Raw genomic sequence first — 25,610 nt, 5'->3', positions numbered from 1 at the left:
CTACGTTGGTCATCCTCGACACCATTTAATTCTTTCCCGTGTGATCCCACATCGAATACACCCTCCTCCCTCTCCGCGTTCTCTTTGACATTGATGTGAATATCGTTCGTGAATGCATGACACGTCTATGACGGTATTGACGAAAAAAAAGAGAATGTGTGTGAGAGAGAGAGAAAGAAAGGTAGAGAAAGATAACAAAAAATTTCATTAGTCGTATGCAAGGAAGAAACAGATTTCAAATCAGAATTATTTGAAAAAAAAAAAAAAAAGAAAAACATTCAAAAATAAAAAACTAAATAATTTCTTCAAAACAACGAACAAAGAAACAAAGATTTTAATTGAAATACTTTTGACGATTTAGCAATTAAGACTTAAAAGGAAGGTTTTAATGGTACTGAAAGTTTTGTAAGCGTTGCAGAACTAGAATTCGAAATTAGAACTTTGTGGATTCATTTGAGTAATAAAGTTAATTAATAAAATTTAACAAAAATATGAAAAGAAAATTATTTTTGAAAATTATGCAACAACGTAAAAGAATAAGTTTATAATGTGATATATAAAAAGCAGAAAGATTAATGTATTATAAAATAATAAATGACATTGATATATAAAGGCTAATTAAATTAAGTTAATGATCTCCCAATTAATTTGTGATTTGTGCGTTATGATTGATATGGCAATTTAATACGATTCGTATGCCATTGGCATTGAGTAGCTATAAAATAAGAAAGGTATGAAATGAAATAAGTGATGATCAATTTTCATCATTTCTCAAAACTGAAATTAAATTTATATATTTGTACAATTATCGATATATAAATTAACCTAGAAATGAAAATATAATTTTAAAAAAGAGATTGATTCCTTTAAAAAAAATAAATCAATATTTTATAATACAATTGTATACGAAATATTATAAAGAAAATCGAATGCAAATATTAGTCAAGTATATATATATATATATATATATATATGTGGGATTCCCCTTCTCCTGTTAGTCTTCCTAAAGGATATCTAACGAGTAAAAAGGAAAGAATTCCGCGGTGTTATTAATAGGTTGATGTAGAAAGAAAAACCTCTCTTCACGGATATGCAATATATTTAATATAAAGAAGTAAAAATACAGTGATGGTAAAACGCCTTCTTTGCTCGGCTACTAAACGATGACTGCCTCTTGGTTCCTTTTCTTTAATTTACTTCCTTGGGTGACGCTCTTTCTATCGTTATTCGGCTGTTTATATTACATAGTTTATCCTTTGCCTAACTATATCCGATAAGCACTCTCTGGCCCACTCATGCTTAAGTGTTCTCACTCACATTCTCGCACCCCACACTCGGCCATTCTGCTATTTCTTCGGTCCCCGAAGAAAACCCTTCGAACGGTTTCATATAATCTGCCGCCGTTGTGGTTATTTTTGGTCCTTCACCTTCACCCACACGAATCACCTCATATCTATTTTTTCCTTTACATCTAGATATTTTGTACGGTCCTAAAAATTTCTTTTGTATTTTTAATCCTGCACCAAATTGCGTACGTTTTATCGCCACTAAATCGCCTTCATTATATACAGTCGCTTTCTTACATTTACGGTTATAATTACGCCGATTCTCTTCTTGAACTTTTAACAAACTTTCTTTAGCTGCTTGTCTTAATTCTATACGTTCGTCTGAAAACTGCGCTATTGCTTCCTTCTCTATTAATGTTAAAACTGTCAAATCTTCTCGCTGTTTCATTTTCGTACCGAACATTACCTCGAAAGGTGACCTATCTATGCTACGCTGATGAGTACTATTAATCGCTCTCTGAACTTTATCTACATGTTTATACCATTTATCTGGCGCATCTATTGATAATTTAGTCAATACCGAGATAATAATGCGGTTGACCCTCTCGACTTGACCGTTTCCTCTTGGTATACCGGTGGTAGTTAAAATATGTTCAATGTTTTCTGCCATACAATACTCTTTAAAATCTACTGATGTGAATGCTGTCCCTCTGTCTGTTACTATACGCGTCGGGTTACCGAACGTCCTCTGTTGTATCGTCAATTTGTCTATCGTCTCTCGTGAAGTCGTCGACTTAGTCGGATATAACCAAACAAACTTAGAAAATCCATCTACGATAACCAGAATATGTTTATACGTCTTGTTCGTCGCCGTCATTGGTCCTAAGTGGTCAATATGATAAGTTTCAAGTGGTCTATCCCCCTTCGGTATCGGTTCTAACAAACCTTCTTTCTTTCCCTGCTTACGCTCTGCTAATATACACGGTATGCAACAACTAACTATTTTTTCTATCTTTTCATTTAAGTTTGGTACATAAAATTCCTCTTTCACTCTTTCAGCCACTTTACGTACAGAAAAATGTCCATTCTCGTGAATCTTTTTAATTACATTAACCTGCATGCTCGTAGGTAACACTATTACCTTTTTGCCGCTTACATTTTTCATTAGAACATTATTTTCCAAAAAATAGTCTTCGTATGGTTCTTTTTCGACTATTTGACGTATAACACGTAACCTTTCCTCCTCTTCCTGTTTCTTTCTAATATTCTGTAAAAGCGTGTCTTCGATACATCTAACTGGAAAACGACTAAGCGCGTCTACATGTTTCAATCTTTCTCCCGCACGGTGTTCAACTTCATAATCGAATTCTTCTAGTGACAATGCCCACCTGGCCACTTTAGGCGCTAAATCCTGTTTTTTAAGTGTCTTTTGAAACGCCTGACAATCGGTAACTAATTTGAATTTAATCCCTAACAAATAAACTCGAAACTTCTGAACTGCCTTAATTATCGCCAAAATTTCCAACTCGTATGAGTGGTATTTTCGCTCGGCTTCTGATGTTTTACGACTCATGTAATAAACTGGATGAAAATCGTTTTCATTGCTGTACCTTTGCAATAATACGGCACCTAATCCATCTATACTTGCATCTGTATGTAACTCCGTTATCGCTTCGGGATCGTAAATACGGAGTACCGGTTCTTTAGATAATAGATATTTTAACTGTGAAAATGATCTTCTTTCGTCTGTATCGAAAATGAATGCCCTATTCGACTTTAACAAATCTGATAATGACCTTGCTATCTTTGCATAATCTTTAATGAATTTACGGAAATATCCTGTTAATCCTAAAAAACTCTGCACCTGCTTTTTATTTCTTGGTTCCGGAAAATGTTGTACTGCCTTTATCTTCGCTGGTGATGGGCGGATATTCCCATCCTGTATTATGTGACCTAAAAATTCGATTGTCTCCTGAAGGAATTTGCATTTCTTCCAATTTATAATTAATCCACTTCGCGCTGCAACTTTCAATGTTTCTTCTAACCTTTCATACGCCTCCTCGTTATCAACACCTGGGATAATAAGATCATCCATATACGTTATCACTACTTTTCTTCTTACTAAATCGCCAAAGACCTCATCAACAAATCTTAGAAAACTAGTAGGGCTATTGCATAATCCAAAAGGTGTTTTAAGGAATTCAAATTGACCGTCTTGAATAACAAATGAAGTGAACTTACAACTATCTTCCGCGATTCTAACATGAAAAAATCCATTCTTAAGATCAATTATCGAGAACACCTTCGCCCGTGTCAACGCATCGATACAATCCTCGATTAATGGCATTGGAAATCGATCCCTAATTATCTTTGCATTTAATCTACGAAAATCAACACAAACTCTATACGTTCCGTCTTTCTTTGGTACTACCACTACCGGACTACTATATTCGCTCGTACTTGGTCGAATTATCCCTTCGTTTAACCACTCATCTATCTGCTGTGCTACTATATTCTTTTCTTTCGGAGCTAATCTCCTCGGCTTGGAACAAATTGGAATACTATCTGTTAATATTATTTTAGTCTCCGTTCGGGCATCTATTCCAGCATTCGGTTCATAATTCTGTATTAATTTCTCTACACGCGTCTTATATGGCATCTTTACCTCGATTTCATTCGTATCTACGTAACTTATTCTTATCATTGCACTAATACTTTCGACTTCCTTGTCTGCGCTCTTATCGTCTGTACATGTTGCATTCTCACTCTTATCGCAGCTACCATATTCGCTTGGCTTGATCGATTCATTCTTAGCCGTATCGCTAGATTTTTCGTCCGATCGTTGTATTTTTATCCGCCCTTTATTTATACGAACGTCCAACTCTCTTAATAGTTCTTTTCCTAAAAGAACTTCGTCACGCATATCTGAAGGACCCACTACAAATACATCCGTCGCATACTTATCGCCTTCGATATCGATATTTGCTTCAAATTTCCCTATCGGCTTGGTTATCGCGTTACCTAATCCTGTAAATCGTCGAGCGGTTTCACATAACGCTGGTTTCCCTATCTTATTATATATCTCTGAATTGATTAAGTTTACTTCGCTTCCTGTATCTAATAACGCATATACAAATAAACCATTTATTTTAATCGCAATTCTATCCGTAAAAGTGTGGAGACAATTGACGCTCGTTACATTTTTCGCTGGTTGACTCGACTTATTACAATAAGGTGCTATGTGTCCGAAGTCATTACATTTAAAACATTTGCGTCCCTTGTTTCTATCTGGGCATGCACGAAACCTATGTTCTATCGAACCACATCCGTAACAACCATCTCTTTTTACCGTTGGTGACGAATTAACGCGCGCCGTTGCCGCGTTTCTTTGTCCCCCCTTTCTATCTCGCATCCCTTGTCCAATACCTTCTTTTATTTTCTCGAATATTTCGATATTGCTTTTTAGCTCTGTGAGCGTTCGTGACCCATACAAAACCGCCTTATCGCGACGATCGCCTTGTAAACCGTTTGCTATATATTGTACAAGAGCTATTTCATCGACATTGCCTTGATTCGCGATTTCTCGCATACTGTAAATGTACTTACGACTACTTTCGTTTGGTTGTTGCCTGCGCTTAAATAATTGCGAATGAATCGTTGCCTGATCTACCTCGGTTTTAAATTCTTTAAGTAAACTACGCTTTAAACTGTTCCATGACTTAATTTCTTTTTCGAAGGTGATGAATTGCCTTGCCGATCCCTTCAGCATCCGCTTTCCGTAGACAAGCTTTTGCAACTCGTTCCAACCCAATACTGCACTGGTATCTTCAAAGTCGTTGATCCACTGATCTACTGGTAGCATATCGTCTCCGCTGAAGTATGATAGGCTGTCTTCTACATCCCTTATGGTGAACGAAGCTAATCGCTGCGTAGTGGCCTCAACCGCTCTTCTGTTGTTTTGTGAATATCTATGCGATCCTTCTTCTCGTTCGCTCTCGAATTCGGATTCTTCTTCCTCGTCTTCACTTTCTTTAATCCCCATCGCGTCTTTTAAGCGATCTCTAAGCGTCTGTTTGTTACCCACTGTAGATAATCCTAATTTCTTTACTGCATTCTTTAACTCTATCAACTTCATCGAATCAATCTGTTCACTTGTGTAATTAATTATTTCTTCTTCTTCCTCTTCTTCAGCTACTTTATTTTTACCTTTGCCTTTCTGTTCCGGCTTTCGTCTTCCTCGTGATGTGCCTTCGACGATCGTTTCATCCAACTCTTCACATCCACTCTCTTCTTCTCTCTCCTTTGTTTCATATGTTACCTTAACTTGAGCCATCGTTCTAGCCTCTTTACTTACTTTTAACACTTACTACCGTCTTACTATCTTACTGTTACACCAACACTACCGATTACTATGCAACTTTTAATCTAGCATTCACGCGTGGTCCACTTTTACGCGCAACGCCCTTCTTCAACTTTTCAATCGGATTCACACTGTTGGTAACCGTAACACAACTTTACAACTTAAAACAGCTTTACACGACTTGATATTGCAATCGTGAGACCTATTTTCTTTCTATAATCCCGGCTGCGAGCCCCCAAATGTGGGATTCCCCTTCTCCTGTTAGTCTTCCTAAAGGATATCTAACGAGTAAAAAGGAAAGAATTCCGCGGTGTTATTAATAGGTTGATGTAGAAAGAAAAACCTCTCTTCACGGATATGCAATATATTTAATATAAAGAAGTAAAAATACAGTGATGGTAAAACGCCTTCTTTGCTCGGCTACTAAACGATGACTGCCTCTTGGTTCCTTTTCTTTAATTTACTTCCTTGGGTGACGCTCTTTCTATCGTTATTCGGCTGTTTATATTACATAGTTTATCCTTTGCCTAACTATATCCGATAAGCACTCTCTGGCCCACTCATGCTTAAGTGTTCTCACTCACATTCTCGCACCCCACATATATATGCTCTTTTTAGAATAACTTTTCATCAATAGGTTGAATAAAGGATGTAAACAACGGTTTACATTTTTCCGACAAACTTTTTATTTGCAAAGTGAGCTTTAAAAACTTTGAAAAATAAAATAAAATAAACTCAACCGCTATATGCGCATTTCAATCAATCGTGGTTAAAAGGATTTCGAAACAGATCACATTTAATTTACAAATAAAATTAATACTAATGTTTTATAGTATTATCAAATATTTATGAAAATGTATAAAAGAGAAAAAATTTCATTAGAACATCAATGAACTGTAATATTATTATAATTTTTAATATTTATTTAATTATATATAATAATTAGTCATTCAATTGTTATAAAATTTGTAATAATAAAGTACATCAAATTGTAATTAATTTTTTCGTAAGAATAAACTATCTGTTTCAATTAGGTAAACCCGTATATTCTCGAAACGATGAGAAACTTTGAACAGTGGATAACACGAGGTACAAAGTCGTTACAAACTGTTTTGCTTTCTATTGTCTGTTACACATGCCCAATACTTATTGTTAGTTTCCTCACGAATACTAACATAAAAGGTGAAGGAAATGACAAAGTAGACTAATAATTTTATAGTCAAATCATATTGAATTTTATATATGAAATTTGATGATTATCCAAGAAATTGTTAAAAATATTATACATAATTATATTTTTAGGTTAATTTATGACGTAAAAACTCGCGCATGAAAAAGTGCAACTAAATTTAATTCTATATTATACTAATACTATGAATTATACAAAAAAAAAAATAAGTTGTTTTTTCTCTTTTTTTCGGGTTATGTGTTATTTGAAAGAAAAAGTTGTTAACGGTGGAACACGTGTGTTCACTGATTTAAAATAAAAATAAATGATAAAACATTTGAAATGAGATAATAAAGATTGAGTTGAACCAAAGTTGAAACTTGAATTTCTTTAGTTGGATTTTCCATCAACTATTACGTTTGCCATAAAGTCGAATATAGATAAGCGATCAAATAAAAAGATATTCCTTTTTGTTCGACCGTTCCGATTTCTAGTATTAAAGCTGAGTTTTAGGCTTAGCTTGAATAGGTGCTCTGGTTTCTACAATTCAGACTAAACCGCAGATCTCTTGGAAAACTAAATTCGCAATTTTAAACATTTCTGAAGCGATAGATCAAGAACCGCCTTGTGTTAAGTTCTTCTTTTTATGTTATAGCGTGTACGTGACGCAACTCGGGATGAGAAAAGGAAAAGGTTAGAACACTTATGGAAAGAAAGATGTATTTTCCGCTATATACAGTTTTACTACTAAAAGTGTCCACGGATTGTTAAGAAAAAATATAAGTGTTAGAGAGATTGTCGTTGAAAAAAGTATGTCTCCTGTCGAAGTCAAAACTTTTATATTTACTGAAAAGAATCTTGTAAGGATATATAAATAAAGACTTTATTTTATTATTGCGTTCATTTTATATTCTAAGATCTTGAAAATATTTCAAACAAACAGATGAGAATATAAATGACAAATTATAAAGATAATTATATAAATATAATTTTAAATTTAACGCACTAGATTTACGGATGTTTTGTTGATTATTATTTTAAAAAACTTAAAAACATTGTTTTGAATGAAGAAGTAAGAAGAGAGAAAGGATTTATTATTTACATAATACATTTCATTACGGCATTAAAAATCAACGTATATTTTTAAAATATAATATATTTTTATTTTAAATGTATATATAACAAAAAAAATTTTGAAATGAGTCAAATTAGCTTAGTTCGCATATCTAGTGTTAAACTTCTGATTTATTAGAAAATTTTGACTTGACCTACACAGAATTTTTGTTTTATATTAGGTGTACAAATAAGTTTCCGCCGTTTTAAAAAAGATGGTGCTGTACAAGGTTAACGTTAAAATTGACAAATGAAAAACGGCATAATGTTAGTTTGTTTATTTGGTAACAACATAACCTAAAAGTATTATTAACCTCGTACCAACCGAGAGAAATGGAAAATAATATACGAGGTGTCCTTAGAGTTGTTTTACCGAGAATAAAAAATATACAAACATGTTCTTAATCAAGTTACATTTAACTAATTGCAAGTATTATTATCATGCCATGTATACCTAAAGTGTATTAACATCAAAGCATATTGGAAATGTACCGATATTGATATCCAAACATTATTATAAACCATATCAAAATGATACTTAACAATCATTGTTTACCACTATAACTCGTAATGTGTGTGTGTGTGTGTATGAAAAAAATAAATTTCACTGTGAATTCACACAAAAACGGTATACGTAATAGAAAATGTGTTAATAACTAAATATTATTAATTTTTATTTTTTTTCCTTTATTTGCTCTTTAACAATTCTTTGAATATTATTTAATTTATAAATAATTAACGATTAATTAATAAAATCACCAGTAGAAAAAATTTAATTAAAAACCAAAATATTCCTTCTCTTTTTATATCTTCATCATTAATTTTAATATGAATTATTTTATAAATACGTAATAATTAATAAATACAAATAATATTTATTTGAATCGTATTTCGATGTCCAACAGTTTATTAAAAATCAGAAATATTTAATTCGAAACAAATTGTCACGTATATCTATAGTTACCTTGCTTCTGAAAAAATTAATAACTAAAAAAGGAAAAAAAAGTGCCACGAAATAAAAATAGAAAAAAGATTTGTTGACACAAATACGAGAAAAAAAAGTGCTAGTAGAAACGTGTATGGGTGTATGTGTGTGTGTGTGTGTGTGTGTGTGTATATTTTGAAAATTCGTTATCGATTGTATAGAGTTAGAAAGTTTCTCTGTTGGAAGCACAATAATTATGCGATAAAAACCCGATGGATTTTGCAACGCAAATCACGATGTGCAGCAGCAATCTCCCCGGTGGCCCTATTCGACGATATATACACACACGTATATAAACACCAAGCATATATGTATATACGTATGTATGTAAGTATGTATGTATGTATGTATATACATGTAGAGATGCAAAGGTAGACGTACGTACATGGTAAACGATTGAAAACCTGATTCCACGCGGACGCAGAAATGCGTGTATCGTGTTGCAACGAGTGGTAATGGTTGATCGATACGTTCCAAACATTTTCCATCGATCAGAAAATATAATCAGATAGTCCGAATAAAACGATGGAAGTGAAAACTGAAAGCGATGACCATTCTGAAACACGTAGTACGATGATATATTCGACATTTTTTTTCCATTTTAGTTGAATTTAAAACACCAAAACCACAATCGAAATACGCACAAATTTCTCTTTTCACTGAAATAAATAAATAAATAAATAAATAGATAAAAAAACAAATAATAAAATTCATTTAAATATATATACTTAAGTACTTACGTTTATGAATTCGCAATAGGAACTAAAAGTCATTCACATTCGTATAAAATCGAATGTGCGGATGAAAATCGTACAAATGGTATAAATATTCGAAAATAATTCGAGTATGTAATAGGAAAATATGTTTGAAGTAATAGTCGTGAAAATTTTATCAATAAAATATGTCCAAAAGTTAAATCCAAATTTCAACACACTCGATGCTATACAAATGGAATATATTGGTAGGGATCGATCTAAAAGGTTTTTAAAGTGGATTTTCATCTTTCCTTTAGAAGTGAAAACTTCTTTAGTATCGGGCTGATTTGAAACGGGAAGCGACATGGCTAGATAAAACAGACCAGTTTCTGCGAGAAAAGAAAAAGAGAGACAAACACATATACATCTATAGCATTTAGCTTGGAAAAGAATGAGATAGAATATAGTGTACAGTTTTTCCTAAACTTGGACTCCTCTTTGTGCGGTGCTTTGTAGTCCGCATTCTTGGCAATTATGCATGTGTGTGCTTGTGTGAGGCTGCATATTACGTATGTGTCATATACGTATATACACATACTTAAAAACATAAGTTAGTTCTTTGACTGGGCACTAAATGGCAATTACCGTTTGCCGTTTTCACAAGCAAAACTGATTATATTATAGCCACTGCATAAGATTCGAACACCGCAAGGATTTAAGATATCCATTTACAGGATCATATCTGTAATATATCTTCAAAACTTCTCAGCGTAAGGATGAGTCGATGTAACTGCGATGAGAAGTTGTAAGCTCTATTTTGTAAACGTACGGACGATTCAGAATATTATTGGTAAACTTATGGTCGTTTGAACCTTTTACTTGATAAGGGGGAGCTAAGAGAAGCAGAGCTTTCACGGTAGATATTAAACGAACATTTAAAATTAAATACATTTTTAATAATTAATAATATTAAATTATAATGTATTTTTTCTACAAAAGTTTTGAAGAGAAAACTTTATTAAAATCGTTGTAATTCAAAACTCGATGAGACGAAAAAAGTACGACCCAAATTGTTCCGTTCTTTGTCGAAACACTTAAAGGAATTAGTTGCAACGGAAAATACCTGCTTCTGTTGACCAATGATAAAGATATCTCAATTTCACAGAAATGTTCACATATACCTGAGTTTTACAAAAAAGATGTGTTACATTTATTTAGTCTACGACAAGTTATATTTCCATCGATAAACTTCCTACGATTTTGGTGTCTATTTATGACTATCGCATTCAGCATTCCATTTTGATTGCTAGAATTTAGAAAGGTGTAGTTTTTATCAACTACCCCCATCCCAAGATCATACCGGTGCCTTTTATTATATTTATTATATATATACAATATTATAATAAATTAATCCTACAGTTATCTTACTCCTGATACTGTGCATTCGTCTTATTCTCTCGAAACTTGGTTTTTTGAAGGTTTCACTTCTAACGTGTTGTGATCTGCACATACCTGTTTTTTTTTCTTTTTTTTCCCCCTTTTACTATACGTTAGGGGTTGTAAGTAAGGTTTTACGAACCGAGTAAACCAAGATCTGAATTATACGTGTGCATATATATATATATATATATTATATATATACATGGGGAAAGAAAACATATACCACTCGTGGGAGATACTTTATATTCTGTCGTAGTAAAGACAAGTCTAGAGAAAAATAAAGAAAGAAAGAGAGAAAAAGTGATAATGGTAGATCAGCCGCGCAAAGAGACATCCGTGTATCGATTTCCCAAAAGAAATATGAAGCTCGTTGGTTGAGGGATGTGAATACTCGAGAGTGAAATTTTGTCCGTGTTGAGAAACGAAAACGAACGAACAAGAAAAAAAAAAGAAAGAGAGAGAGAGAGAATAAGGATAGGAGAGCAATTTGTGGAGAAGAAGATACCAACAACTACCTATCCTTTTCTAAGTACATACACCCTACATACGTAGACTATCTTTTTTCGAAGCAACTAGAGGAAAAAAAGTGTACGATAGAAAAAGAGAGAAAAAAAAGAAAGAGAGTAGTATATGTGTTAGAAAAAGATGCAAAAGAAAAGAACGCACTTTTACGGAGTCGTTCTCAATTTCCAGGAGCGTGCGCGAGCGTGAGAAGAGAACCAAAAAGAAAGATAAAAGAAAGAGAGAGAGAGAGAGAGAGAGAGAAAAGAAAAGAAAAAAATAGACAGAGAAGGAGAAAGGTGTAGCAGTAATAGTAGTAGTAGTAATAGTGGGTGGGAAAAAAGCGAGAGTCTGCATTTTTAGCGATCCTCGAATCGCTCGGAGCGAAACTATTTCTCTATTCGTACTACAACGACTATATATGCGTCCTTGTATCGCTAGAAAGAGAGAGAGAGAGAGAAATAAAAGAAGAGAAAGGAATAGGAAGAGGAAGAAAAGCATGTGCACGCGAGCACATTCAAGGATATAGGTAGTAAGTTCCTTTCATGCTCCTTTCGAGGTGTCCTTAGGTTCGAGCCAAGTGCTGCTTACTTCCTTCCTCTTCTCTGAAATCGTACAGATTGAAGTATACCACTCTTTTTCTCTTACTATCTCTCACCTTATATACAAGTGTGCGTCTGGGTAGGAGGGAGAAGGCAGAGAGTTGTTTGTGTGTATGTGTGTATGTTCGAGAAGGGTAAGGAAGAGTATATATCCCGTGCTTACTCTCTGTACTTTCGAAGGCACGCAGCATCTTCACTCTTTCCCCTCCAATTCTTCTTTACTTTAATCTCGTCTTTCTTCGTTCGAGAAAGATGCGCTTGGACCATCTTGATAGAATCATCGATCAACGACATCCAACAGGAAAATAAGGATTTGTTATATCTATTTTTCTCTATCTATCTATCTATTTATCTATTTATCTATCTATCTTTGTTTCTTTCCTTCTTCTTTTCTTTTTTTCTTTTTTTGAATAAAATATTAGAAAATTTTTAGGATTGATTCTATGATATCTATTTTTCTCTATCTATCTATCTATTTATCTATTTATCTATCTATCTTTGTTTCTTTCCTTCTTCTTTTCTTTTTTTTTCTTTTTTTGAATAAAATATTAGAAAATTTTTAGGATTGATTTATTTTGATATTTGCGTCACATTTATTTATTTATTTATCTATATTTCATTTTCTTGTTAAATAATATCTTTATATTTTTATAAATTTTGGAGAAATTAATTTATTTTAATATTTGTATCACATTTATTTATTTATTTATTTATTTATTTATTTATTTATTTATTTATATTTATGTATTTGTCTTAATAAATAATATTTTATTATTTTTATAAATTTTGGAGAAATTAATTTATTTTGATGTTTGTATCACATTTATTTATTTATTTATTTATATTTATCTTTTTCTTGTTACATAATATTTTTTTATTTTTATAAATTGAAGAAATATTAATTTATTTTCATATTTGTACCATATTTATTTATTTATTCATATCTATCTTTTTTTTTGCTAAATATAATCTCTTTATTTTTATTAATTTTGAAAAATTAATTTATTTTAATATTTGTATCACGTTTATTTATTCATTTATCTATATTTATCTTTTTCTTGCTAAATAATATCTTTTTAGTGTTATAAATTTTGGGAGAAATTGATTTATTCATTAGTTTTCGATTATCTTCTAGCTATCTCTCTCTCTCTCTCTCTCTCTCTCTCTCTCTCTCTCTCTCTCTTCTTATCATCTCTTTCCTTCTCTTTCTTTATTCTTTGAACAGAATATTAAAAACTTATTAAAATCGATTTAATTCGATATTGGATTTCCTTCTTTTTATTTTATTTTTCTTTCTTTCTCCCTTTCTCTGTCTCCCTTTTTCTTTCTCTATCTCTTTCTCTGTACAAACTTGTAAATAAATTTATTAATCTCTTTTCCTCTCTTTTCATTTTTTCGAATAAAATATTAAAAAATTATTATGAAAAATGTTTTTGAATATTCGTGTTAGGTTTATTTTTTTATTTTTCATTTCCATCTATTCTCATCATTCTATTTTTCTCACGTTTATTTTTCTCTTATGTTTTCTCTTTCTTTTTGTTTATCTCTATATTTATAGATTGATTTAATTTATATTATATTTGAATGATCATCGATATTATGATTGTCAACCTATTTGATTTCTCGCAAGAGATAATTCTAGAATTTATTTGATCGATTCTTTCAACGAGATATTTCACGACTTAATGTCATTTATTTAACAATCTGTAAAAGATATCTCGCGACTCTGTTTATCAATATTTACAATTCAATATCGTATATATCAAATCTTACAAAACGTTGTACAAACGAACATCGTATAAAATAAAATTTATATTTAAAACTATATATCACGTCATCATATTTCCAAGTGTTTCCAGTAAAATACTTTATAAACATTCTAATATAATATCACGTTATAATATTTTTTCGTTTAATAATAATACATATTTTTATTATATTAAATACAATTTATTAAATGATACAATGAGAAAAGATACATGAAATTATTTACGAGTATGTTTTATTAGAATTCTCATTACATTAAAATATTTTCATTTGAATAATATTATCTATACAAATTTTCCTGTTTCTAGCAATTGTCTATTATTTTTTTCTATTTAAAAAAAAATGCGATAGCATAAAATTAAATAAAATTTTTATGAGCATAATTTGAGTGTCAAATACAATAAAAATATAAAATCAACAAAAATTTCTAACATGATAGGATTATTCTTTATTTGATATTTAAGAATTTATTTATTATATTCAAAAAAACATTAATTTTATTAACATTTCATAAAGAGAAGAATAATTCAATTCTCTCGAGATCTCGAAGAAAAATATTATACTTGCAATATTTCTTCTACATACCTACCTGTCTGGATATATAATTAAAATTTTAATTCTCTCATGAAAAATAAAAACATTAAAACAAAAAAAAAAAAGGAAGATAGAAAATTGTTTTGTATACCTCCGGACATAATGTGTATACAGTGTGTAAGAAAAAGAAAATAAGAAAAAAGAAAAAGAAAAACATAGAACGGCAAAGGAAGAGATAAAAAAAAAAAAAAAGAGAGAATAAAATAAAGTCAACGAGACAGAAAGGTCACAAGTCGACAGACGGTTTCATACGAATTTCTATGAATTCAAGAGTAACCTGATTTTTTCCGGAGCCACGAGTCAAACGTATTTTTCCATTTTCACGTTGTCAGCAGGCCGTATATCGGCATAAAGTCAGGGAGAGAGGATCGTTACGAGTTCCTGCCGGCGCCGACAGGTATCCGGGATTCGGATCTTGTTTATCGAATTCCAATTTCTCTTATACGAATCTCTTCTAGCCCTCTATTTCAGTTGAATCTAAGAACGAGGCACGAACTCAGAGAGAACGTTAGTCTTCCAAGAGTTACACAGGGTGAAAACAAAAAATATCTACATTTTTCAACGTGCATTAACTTATCCTTGTGTTTTCTTCTTACTCGTGCAATACCCCCCCCTCCTCCTCCTTCCCCCACCCTTCGTCTTTCGTTCACCTTACGAATGAACTTTCTATCCAACGCGAATTCGCGAAAAACTTTAACGAAAGAACATTTTTCCTTCGGAAGAATCTTTAAAAAAAAAAACTTTCTTAGAAAATAATTTATTGACTAATTCCTTAATAGATTTTTCATTTTCTTCTTTTTTTTTCTCGATAACAAAGGGAAGAAGAGAGTCTAAACGCCAGTTTTTAAAAGAATTTTTTTTAAAGCGAGTTGAAAAATATTACGAGATGAGAGAGTTAAGTTTAAAAAATAATATCTTCGATAATTTAAGACAGACTTTTTTCTATTTCTATGTTTTTTTTTAAATGATTTAAAATTTTCACAATTAAATGATTTTTTTTCTGGATTCGGAATAAAAATATTTTTATGTAAAATTGAAATAGAGAATATAGAATTTATGTAAATGTTATGAGAACGGTATGGAGAGCTATATTTTTAAAAATATGTAATTTACATATTTCTTACATATTTGTGAAAATGTAGATAAGATAAATAAAAGATAGATAAGATTTTAAAAAAATATTACAAGTACATATGCACCAGTAATTATGAAAGTAGACTAAATTATTATAACAGAAATTTTTCAAAGGTAATTATATACTATCATTATTTATATTATTACAATATAATTTTTGTTACTTATATATTTATATTTTTAATACCTAATTATTTATATTATAATTTATATTACTTAACGATATTCATTCAATTATATTTACTTTCATTCAATACACCTAATAAGAAAATATCGCGACACGTAAAATCCTAGGATTAAATATTTTACGTCAGTACTCAAATATTCCAAAGTATTTTCTCTGATAATAGCACGTCATTTATTCTCCAAACATTTAAATATGAACTTTTAAAATTACAAGAACGTCGAATAGAGACGGATTTCTTCTTCATCTTTTTGTCATCTTCCTATTATCAACATTTCGAAGACAAAAGAAATAAAAAATGGAAATATCACTGGGATATTCTTGAAAGATCAATAATAATAGCTTGAAAAAATTCTTTTATGTTACGCATTAAATAAATAATGACCTATTCTACTGTCTGTACCTCCGTTTAATTACTTTATCGTGATATTCTTTCATTTAAAACATACATCACCAGTTTCCTCAGTTCCCTATTATTTTTTTTTTTAAATCTTCCTTTTTTCGATTTAACTCTTTCAATCATGATTTAACCTTATTGTATCTCTTTGCTATTTTAAGTGAAAGAGAAAGAGAAAGATAAAGGGATCGAGAGAGAGAGAGAGAGAGAAAGAGAGATTGAAAGTTGGATGAGGCTTCACAGTTTAACCTTCAAGTTAAACTTATATGCACACGACTTCCTAGATCAATGGCCTTTGTAAGTAGATAATAAGTTTAAACTACGTTAACTTCGTTAACGGTGAAATAAAGAAAAAGAGGGAGAGAGAGAGAGAGTAAGAGAGAGACAGGAAGAATGAGAAACTGGATGAAATGAGGGGGGAGGGAGGATAGAGGGTGGCTAAAAAGAGGGATAGGTGGGAGGAAAGGAAAGATGTGACAGTTTGTCGATAAAGCTCGTGAAATACAAAGGAAAATATTACCAATGCGAGAGAAAGAGAGAGAAAAAAAAAGAAAAAAAGATGAGAAAAGAGTACTTGGATTCGTACCAAGAGCTTCGTCATCTCGTTAACCCTCTCTTCGGTTTTTTTCATCGAGGACGAAAGACAGTTTGTATTTCGGAAATCACAAAACGTTCTGACGATACGCTATCGCTTGTCTCCTATCCAACAGATGGGAAAACGTTCTTTCTGCTAAACGTCTCTTTATTTCTAGGGTGAAATAAAAAATAAATTGTTAAAGTACATATTGCAAGTGAGAGAAAGAGAGACAGGTAAGAGAAAACTCAGTTGTTTTTTAAATATTAATTAATTATGTGATATAATATTAATTAACTGTTTTAAATTAATTTGATATTCGAATAGAATAATATCATAAATTGCAGATACCTGGGTATCATAAAAATGAAATTTTTTTTTGGTTTGATATGTGAAATCGCTGACGTTTAATTATTTGATCGAATTTCGGGTTGTTGTAATGGGTTGTAATTGTTTTGTAAGGTAGTAGATGTGTTTTTTCTTTAAAATATAATTTTGTTGAATTGGTTGCATATGCATATTAATTTTTATTATATAAATATGATCGAGAAATTTAAAACCAAGTTTTGGTATCATCAGATGACTTTTTTAACAAATAAATTAAGGGTTTATAGAAATAAATCATTTATTGTAGATGCGATTAAATGAATAATAAATATGAAATTACATAATATTGAAATTTATTTTTAACATTTTTTTTCTGACGTTTTTGATTACAAAAAATGTATTATTCAATTATTGCATCCAATTTCGAGTTACTAACGAGCTTTCTAACTATATTTTGAAACATTAGATGTGTTTTTTTTTCTTTGAAATATATATTTCGATAACTAAATGCATATCTAAATGCATATACATTTAATCTGTTTGATTTGAAAACTATCCGAAACGTTCAAAACCAAGTTATCTTCAATTATACGAGAAATGGGAGGAAAAAAAATCTTTTCATTCGACAAAGTAATTAAATATTTTAATAGAAATATGTCACTTACTGTGGAAAAAGCAATTCAAAAAAAGATTGATAAATTTTTACATAATCTTTTTCTGCTTTAAGTCGTTCAAATTTGTCATTTAATTACTTTTTCGAAATTTTAACTATTAACCGGATTTAGATCGTAACCGTGTTGAAAAACATTAAATGTGTTTTTTTCCTCGGAAATACATTTTCCTAACTGGACGTACATAGAATTTTTTATATGAATTTTTATTGATCGATTTGAAACTTGCAGAGGACGCTTGAAACGAGATTATCTTTAGTTTCGCGTAGAATTTCTTTTTACACGAAAATTACATTTTTACATGTTACTTTCATAAAACGTCAATTTGTTCTAGTTTTCGTAATTTTTTTTTCCTTCAAAATTGCCATATTCTGTAAAATTACAACTTCTTAACAAAATATCTACGTGCATCTGAAACTACATTCATGTAGTTTCAAAAGACAACGAAATTTCTGAGTTAAGATGTTTCGTTTAATCGCAAATTGAGCTCCAATGTAATAACGTTTTCCAAGAAAAAGTTCTCTGCTGCAGCATCAAACTGCGACTCACGAAAACAATATCTTCGTTTATGAAGAAATGTTGTATTTTGTAGTACTTTAAAAAAATGTATTCTATTGTTATATAAACGAATTTTTTATTCATCAAAGTTGTATTTATTTAAATTTTCTTTTCTTTGATACCGTTACATAAAGTAAGAGTTTCTTTTAAGACCTTATAAAAACATAGTTCTGCATAAGACAATAATTAACTAAATTTTCAATAATAATAATATAATATCAAGTGTTGTAAAATCGAATGAAGAAATAATTTAGGTCAATATAATCAACAATTAATAACTATATCATTAACAATAATAAAACTGAAATGAAGGATACACATAGTACTGAAATTGTGCGCCTAGTTGTATGCTATGTGTGAGTTTTGTGAAAAATGATTGATTACGAAAATCGTGGGAAAGTTTGATTTCGAAAAAGTTTGATGACTGATCGAAGAGTAACTTATTGTACCAAACTAGAACCTTTCTTTTAAGTCAAGTCGTTTTCTTCGAAAATAAAGTAACCGAAAAATATCCTAAATTAGTTAGATTCTTGACATCTGTCAACATTTTTCTTTCGATTGAAATAGTCAAAGAAATTCTTTCGTTTATTGTTCAAAATATTTTAAGTTCTGTCTCTTACAAAAAAGGAAAAAAACATGAAAAACTAACGATTATGAAAATTTTATTCATGCCATTTAATATTTATAAATAAAAAAAAATAAATCTTAGTGTTGACATATCCCAAGGTTCAATGGAGTTCAGGGTTCATTGGAAGACCAATGATTTAATAGAATAATATGAATATGGAAGAAATTCATGAGTAAATAGGAAGAGAGATGTTTTCTATTTAATATACATATACATATATATATATATATATATATATATATATATATATATATATATATATTTTATATATAGATGAAGGAATAGAAGAACTTTGAAAGACACAAATAGGAAAGACTGTAAAGATGTAAATAAAAGTATACAATTATTATTTGAAGTGAGGATATAGATATTTCTATAAATGGATGAAGACGACTTTCTCAAGATCAAAACAAAAATAAAATGTTGTTTCTTTTTCTATCGCATTGTAATAGTGTGAGTATGAAGACATAAGAGTGTGAGTATGTGTGTATATGCGTACTTATGGTGTACGTGACTGTAAATAAAGTGATCATACGATCAGGTATACCCGCGTTAACACGAATTTGAGACTCCTTGAAAAGAGAAAGTTAAGGAGAAAACAGTGAAAAGCAACAACGATAAAGGAAGAATATAAACATATATATATAATATATTATATATATTTCGTATATATATACGAAAAGTAAATACAATGAATGATTATGTTACGAAGTACGACGAATAAGAATAGAATAAGAAGTTAAGAAATACGACGAATAAAGGTATAGGTTATATTACGAAGCACGACAAATAAGAAGATAGATTTTGTTAAGAAGTACGATGAAAGTAAGAATAGTTTTAATTAAGAAGTACGATCTATAAAGAAATAGATTTTATTTAGAAATGCGACAAAAAGTAGTGAAAGATGCGACAATAATTTATTAACAATATTTGGGAGTGAGTTATAGACATTTACAGTTGTAAGGTTTATTCGTTTATTTTAAATTATTACTTTAATAATATATGTTATCATTTCTTAGGAATTACATAGAAGAGGAAAAGATATTTATAAATATATATATATATATATAAATTATGAAAGTGGTCTAACAATAAGTCAAATATCTCTTATTTCGAGATATTTAAGATTACATTTGAACATTAAATGAGTTCTATATAATATTGAAATAACAAATACTATCTAACAGTTTTTGTTTTAAAATATCGCGGAAATTATATTGAATTAATATATATATATATATATTTATTTATTTATTTATTTATTTATTTATTTAAAGATATAATTTGATAGGATAAAATCAAGTGTATATTGTAGCATTCTAAAAATTGATTGGTTCGGAAAAATTTAATAGAAAAGTGGAGAAGCGCGAGCAGAGTAGGAAATAGGAAAACAGAGTTAGTGGGGGAGTGTACGGTTATATAACACGTAACGTGATCATGTAATTAGGATAAGCATTAGCATTAGCATTAACAACAGCATTATTATTTAATACGATTGTTGAAATAAATTTATTCTGCCTGCATTGCAAGATATTTCGCTTTATTTGTTCTTGTCTATCATTAACACACAAACGTTGCAAAGATTCCGACACTATTATTGTCTAAATTACTAATTAGGAATCGTAGTGTTTTTTGTTGCTCTTTTAACGTTTTATTTCTTAAACAAAATTATCTCTTTAACCACGTCCTGCTTTTTAACTTAACTCTTTGTTATTCGTCGTACTTTTTCATGGAAAACCTACACTCTTTTGAATTTCTCAAAACAGTACAATACAAAAAATACACCCCTGTTTTTTCCTTTCGTTACTTATATATACCTGTTATTCCCCTCTTACATCTTTCGTCATTTCTTTGTAGCATTTCTATTCTTGATTTTTCCCTTTCTTTCGAAGCCCCACTTCGCACCCTCGCAGGTAGCAACGGATCCTACGATCGACTTGTCTTCGGTCACGTATATCATAAACACGCACTACAACATACATATACATTCTCATACACTCGAACTCATACCACCACAACACGACAAAAGAAATAATAAACATGTCCTTTAGTTTTCCTTATAAGGAAATCGTTTTTAGTTATTTCTAGAAATATCAATACGCACATTTTTAATAGTAACCCTTCTTCTTTAACTTCGCATGAGACAGAGAAACACTGTTTTCCTGTTCACTTTCAAATATCCTCTTATCTTCACATAATTCTATCCTATTATACTTTATCACATTATATATTCATTAAACATGTTTAAATAAATATATTTTTTTTAAATACAAGTTTACTTTATTTCTTTAAATATTAGAAAAAGCTTGCAATAATAATTAATATATGTTTTATTCAATAATAATTGTTGAAGCACAGATGTTTCATTCAAACCTTGACTATTTTTAGGATTCTCTTTGTTTGATAATCTATCTTCATCTGCTTTATAAATAATAAATATTTGGTTTCTAAAAGGTGATGAGATCCTTCGCTTATATAAGATGAGTTCATAAACTGAGAAAAGAGCATATTTTCTATTTTTGGGATTACAACTGTGCAGATAATATTGGAAAATCTGCCGAACCGACAATAGTCGAAGATAATACCTGAATGATAACCAACAAAATTTTACTAATTTTTTTTTGTAATATCCAATGGTCATCAAAAAGGTACCAAGCAAAGTATACCACGTTCATTTCTTTTTTAGTATCTTTACAAAAAATTTACGTACACATACGACTAATAGAGAAACGTATTGTTTTCCTGACTATAATTTAAAAAAAAAATAGACGATCCTATATATACATTGCAAATCTTATATTTATTCATATGCAAACTTTCGAGCAAGAGAGATTTTTAAAAACTATTATACGACTTTGATTAAAAAAACGATTTATTAATATTATTAATTGGCATTAGGAGCTCGAAAGTTCATTACCGCAAATACTGAATCCCGCCAGTGTACCCGTCCCTGGCGCGACCTCTCCATTCGCGGTCTTCGTAGCCTATTTCTTTAAGATCCCTTCTAATTATGTCCTCCCATCTACATTTCAGTCTACCCAGTGGTCTTTTTCCGTTCGGTATACCGACCAGTATTTTATTCCCTTATTATTTTAGATCCTCCCCCATGTACGCCACGTGACCTGCCCATCTTAATCAGCATGATTTTACGAAGTTAATGATGTCTAGTTTGTTGTACAATCGATGTACTTCTACGGTATCTAGTTTTCTCCATATATCTCTACCGTATATAAATAAAGTATTCAAATAATTCTTCTATTTATGTTAATATGTTATTGGATTTGCACGACGCACTACGTTCGGAAGGACAAACTAGTGGTTATTCTAATCTGAATTTACATTGCCAGTTAAAACTGACAGTTCATTATATTCAAACAGTTAAATTTAAGAAATAATTTTTACCATTCCCCACAGTAAAATTAAAAACCCCTTTTTTGTGAGTAAACACTTTTCAAATTAATATAAAAATGTGAGTTACTATTAAATTCGGAAATAGCAGAATTATGCTTCTTCAGTTTGTAAGTTTGTTAACACTAAGTTATGGGATAGTTTTGTATATTTTTATTTCTACTGAAACCTATTAATTTGACTGTGAAAGGAATATATGTCTTTTGTAATATGCATTATAAAATATTTGAAAATTGAAAAACTGAAGAGAAATAGTTTTGGTTATAGGATTTGGATTTTTTAAGGCGTATTCTGGTGCACTCTACTAAAAAAAATTTTTCATAGAACACAAGTCTTCTTACAGTGTGTTAGTGAAGAAAAATAGTTAAGAAAATAAAAAAAAAATGGCTGAAACAAGGATGCATCAAGCCTTTGGTTTAGTTTTAAATTATTTGAGCGATAATGAAGTTTCTAAAGCTGCTACTATTTGCAGGTATCATTAAATCTATAGTTTATAATATAACATATCTCTATGTAGAAAACATAAATCATGAATAATGTTTATTATGTAAATTAAATTTTTATGCAATTAATTTATTTACATAATAAGTAGTATCAAAAATATTTTTTAAAATTGTATGGAACGATATGGTTGATTAAGAAAGACTTTCGAGAAAATTATATATTGAAGATGATTTGAAAAAAAAATTATAGATTGCATAATATTTTTAATAATAAGCTACAAATAAACCAATTCAAATTGCTACTTAGATTGCAAATTTTTTTCACAAACGATAAAAAATCTCCATTTATTGATGGTATGTTTAATATTATATAATTGTTTTCTTTAAAAACATTAATATTAAATGTAATTTTTTTTCTAGGATATCTTTGCAAAAATATGAAATTTAATAGTTACACGGTTCTAATGAAAAGTAATAGTGATGAAGATCTCTTCGAAGAGGTTAATTCTCCTGTCAGTTTTCATTTCTTGCTGAATCTCCTGCAGAAGTAAAAATGTACACTTATATTTTACCTATTATGAGGAAAAATCAGTTTCGTTCAAAACGACGTAAAACTTATAGCTCTGACAGAGAACAAGAGCGCGCATTCAATGAATCGGAATTATTTTTGACAGATACATATGATAAATTAAGCTCAAAAGTTATGTTTATATTCTGCCAGGAAAGAGAATATTATCACTTAGCACCAAAGTTTTTGAATTTAAATATTGGGTGATTCACGAAATATTTAACATAGTTTCAATTTAACAAAAATTTTACTCGTATTTAAGAATAATTAGAATTTTTCTATTACAGTAATACTGATTATAGTGATACAACAGTATGGGGTGGTACGGTAGATGAACTCTCAGTCTGCCGATTTAGTTTGAGGAAACACTTTTGTAAAATAGAGTCTGAATTTATATTTATTTTCATGAGGAATCCAAAAATGAGAGCTTACTTAGAAATGCTTTTCAAAGCATTTAAAGAAATTTTTCCAGAAGTAACCTTATTTGGATTTTACGGTACTTTTTTACTTGGTGGATACAGTTTCACAGGTAAGCAAATCGTCATTTGGAAATATGAATACTTTATATATATTTATGTTATCGTTCTATTGTATATCTCAGTTAAATCGTGAAAACTTTAGGTCTTGTATACAATGATTCGGTGTTTAACCACTTCGTTGACATCGACGAGTTATCTCGCGACGACGAAACTGCTTGTACAAGGCCACAGATGAGTTATCTCGCAACAACGAAACTGCTTTTACAAGATCATAGACGTATTATGCCGCGCTGCGGTATCGTTCATGTATTGCCATAGACATATTTCGCTTACTCCATTATAAAATTAAGAACTTTCATTCGGAAAAGCAGTAATTGGGGTAAGGGTATATAATAAAGCAATGCTTTGATTTAAGGATATTTGAAATTTATTATTTTTGTAAATGGTATAATTTATAGCAGGGAATTGCATACAACGCGACATCACAATTCTTACAATAATAGCTAGTTTCTTTACGAATCGATGTTGTTTTGCACCATACACAACGCTTCGTAGGATAAAACTTTGGATGATGGTATTTTCTTTAAGAAATATCTGGAATGAAAGCGAAGCGGATGAAAATGAGTCCTGTTTCCTTTTTGTTGAAAATTATTCTCCGAGTTTTGATATAATACGTTTGTGATATTGTACAAGCAGTTTCGTCGTCGCGAGATAACTCGTCCATGCCAACGAAGCGGTTAAGAGACAATATATATATACATAAAATTTAAATATATACTTTTACTCGTAATTTTAATAAATTATAAGGTGATACACTAATTTAAAAAAAAAAACGAATAGTTAATGTATGAAAGTGAAATTTGAGTTGACTTTAAAGTTTGATTTTTATTCTACAACAGTGATTTTAGTTATCCGGTCTTTACCTTTCCTGTCTTTTAAAAGTAGATTTTCTGTTAATCTTGCTGTTGTATCGACATTTTATCGATAGTGTTAAATAGATCGTAGTAAAAGATCGTACAAATGTATTTAAATTTAAAAAAAAAAAAAAATATATGTGCAGATCACACTTGTTAAAATAAAAACCTTCAAAAAACTAAATTTCGAGAAAATGAGACGATTGCAGAGTATCAAGAGAAAGACAATTGTAGGATTTACTTATTAAAATATTGTTACTATATATCTTATCTCTATAAAATTCACCTGTCACAGTGTTTGTTATTCTTATTCTCCGAAACGACTTGACCGATTTTTATGAAATTTTTTGTGTATATTCGGTAGGTATGAGAATAGTTTTTTTTATATTTCTTATACCCCTGAGTGATAAGGGTGACCCACCATAATTATTTTTCCTTTAAAAGGATATTAAGAAAAAAGAGAAAAAAAAGACAAATGTTATGTGCCTATATTCAGACAATGTAAAATTATATGATGTGAAGTAAGTGGTGATCTTATGTTACCGCTCATGCGCAGTTGGTTCGATATTAAGAAAAAAGAGAAAAAGAAGACAAATGTTATGTGCGTAGATTCAGATCTATCTATATATTTATTAGCCACAGCAACGTGTGGCCGGAGCACCCCTAGTATTTATATATAAGTAAAAGGCACCAACATGATTTTGGGATGGGGGTAGGTAAAAAGAACTACTGATTTCAGAATTTTATCAATTAAGATAGAATGCCGAATGCGATTGTCATAGATAGAAAATAATATTGATAAATACACTTGTAA

General features: G+C 30.2%; 1 protein-coding gene and 1 pseudogene across 2 annotated transcripts in view; one reads left to right on the top strand and one right to left on the bottom strand.

Moving 5' to 3' along the window:
* Positions 1-25,610, bottom strand: part of LOC107064422 (dipeptidase 1) — a 363,750-nt gene that overhangs the window by 222,020 nt on the left and 116,120 nt on the right. The gene's annotated exons all lie outside the window — the stretch shown is intronic.
* Positions 10,325-10,528, top strand: LOC149031981 (small nucleolar RNA U3; annotated as a pseudogene).

This window comes from Polistes dominula, unplaced genomic scaffold, assembly GCF_049000335.1.
Source record: "Polistes dominula isolate Pdom_NZ unplaced genomic scaffold, Pdom_raw_medaka contig_482, whole genome shotgun sequence".
Lineage (NCBI taxonomy): Eukaryota > Metazoa > Arthropoda > Insecta > Hymenoptera > Vespidae > Polistes > Polistes dominula.
The sequence above is the reverse complement of the archived record's forward strand: the minus strand, read 5'-3'. Positions and strand labels throughout refer to the sequence as shown.